The 2243-nt window shown below is 63.3% G+C and overlaps 1 pseudogene; it reads right to left on the reverse strand.

The window, feature by feature from the left end:
* Positions 1–311: 311 nt before the first annotated feature.
* LOC101035763 (paraneoplastic antigen Ma6F-like) lies at positions 312–1949 on the reverse strand (annotated as a pseudogene).
* Between the last annotated feature and the right edge of the window lie 294 nt (positions 1950–2243).

A 2243-nucleotide genomic window follows, 5' to 3' on the forward strand; every position in this document is an offset into this window, starting at 1 on the left:
AGGACAACGGGTGGGGGACAGACACCTTCAAGTGCCCCTACCCAGGCCATGGCTGGCCGCTCAGGGATCCCTCTAGGCCGGCCCCCCTGGAGGCGGCAAGGTTTGGGGCTGGGGCTGGGTGCCGCACTGGGTGCACTGGAGGGGCGCCTTCCCCCATCCCATTTAGTACCAAACATGGTCATCTGAGTCACCGGGAAGCAGTGGTGGTGGTAGCCAGGGCTCCGTGGAGGGAGGTGGGGGCCCCATCCCAATGTGGGATGAGGGACCGGCCCTGACCTGGCCTCCCCCCTTGCCTCTAGGGCACTGCTGCCCTAGAACAGAGGAGGCCCCGTGGCCCTCGGAGTGTATTTGCCAGGGGAGGATTTGGGCTGGCCCGCCTCCCCCCCACCCCATCCTAATTTTCCAACTCCTCCAGGATGGACTTAAACCCTCCGGGGAGGGCTCCTCAGCCTCCTGGCCTCCTGCCTGGACAAGACCCTCTGGCTCACAGCTAAGATCTCCTCGGGCCATGTCGGCTGCACTGGCCATCTGGGCTGGAGAGGGACCACAGGGGCCTCGGAGGGGCCTGTAAGCCCTAGGCCTTTAAGGCCTGCAGGGGCATTTTCATCTTCCTCAGTGGCAGAGGCACCCCTGGCGGCGTCTTTGGTGGCAGAATCGGCCTGAGCAGCATCTTCTGTTCCGGGACCAGCCTTGCTGGCATCCCCCTGGGCTGGGGAGGCCTGGGCGACATCTCCTCGGGCAGGGGCCATCTGGGCAGCAGATGGTTCTTCACTCTCCGCTGGGGCATCTGGCCAGGCTGCACCGTGCTGGCTCCTCGCTGGGGAGGCCGCCCACATCTCCATCTCCCTGATGAGCCGAAGCAGCCGAAGGAAGCCGGGCGGCCTCCTATCCAGCTGCATCCCCCTCAGGGTATCCTGGGGAGCCTCACTGGGGTGGGTCTGAGACAGCACCTGCCACAGTCGAAAGCGGTTGGCCATGGCTGGGTGGACGGCCCCCTTCTCCACCGCCCTCTGCAGCAGGCCTTCCAGGCGCACCACGAAAGCAAACAGCCCCTCCTGGGGCCCCTGCGTGCAGGTCAGGAACTTCAGCCAAGAAGTTATTCGAGTGTCCCTGTTCCTAAACACCTGCCCCAGCGCCGCCAGGCAGTCCCCCGCAGACAAGTTGGGATCTTCCCCCAGGAGGCCGCTCACGACATCCAGGGCTGGGCCACCCAAGCTCTGCAGCAGCCACCTCCTCCTGTCCCTTTCCGACTCGTGGTACCACAGCTGCAGCATGTCTTTGGCGTGCTCCAGCCAGCTCTCAAGGGACTCTTCCACACAGCCTGGCTGCTCCCTCCCGGAAAAGGGTCTCAGTTCCTGGGAGGCCCTGTTTTCCTGCACGGCCTGCAGGGCGCAGCCCCAGGGCTGGACCCAGGCTCTTGCCATATTTGTCCCTCCTGCCTCACCCGCAGCTCCTGTGTCACCTGCGCCTCCTCCCTCACCTGTGCTTCCTGCCTCACCTGCACCTCCTGCCTCTTCTTCATCTCCTGCCTCTCCTGCCTCACCTGGCTCTCCTGCCTCACCTGCGCCTCCTGCCTCATCTTCATCTCCTGCCTCACCTGCACCTCTGGCCATTGCTTGTCCCTGGGGCCATGCAGGGAAACTGGCCATATCCTGAAACTCAGCATCAGGAGCCTGGGACAGGGAGATTACGCTCCAGGGTCCCCTTTTGCCTGGTATTTGGCGGAGAATCAAGCTTCGGTTTAAACTCTCAGCGAAATTCACCAAGGCTGCCCTGGCCCGGAGCTCCTTTCTGAAGATCTTACCAAGTACTGGCTGCCTGCCCAGGGGCAACAGGGCAGCCCACCCGGCCTCCTGGAACTCACGTTCCTTGCAGTCATCAGGGATACCCAGGATGAACAGGGAGCGCTACGCCTTCACACCCATCCACCTGCACCAGTCCCAAAGCATCGCCAGAGCCATCACAGAGGACTTGAAGGAGGGAGCTTGATCAGACAGGAGTCTGTGATGACTGCTGCAGCCTCTGACGCAGCCTGTGAGTGCAAAGGGGAGAGAGGGATGTTGCTGCCAGTCAGCCCACCCCCACCACACAGCCAGACACCAGCCACTTCCCAATGCAGGGCCTGAAGCGTCTCCCCTGCCCAATGTCACAGCCCATGCTCCCCCACCCCACTGCTGCGGCTCAGAGCCCTTCACTCACCCCTCACCTCCACAGCAGGAAGCACCTCGTTCACCTTGGTGAAC

The sequence above is a fragment of the Saimiri boliviensis genome, chromosome X, assembly GCF_048565385.1.
Source record: "Saimiri boliviensis isolate mSaiBol1 chromosome X, mSaiBol1.pri, whole genome shotgun sequence".
NCBI lineage: Eukaryota > Metazoa > Chordata > Mammalia > Primates > Cebidae > Saimiri > Saimiri boliviensis.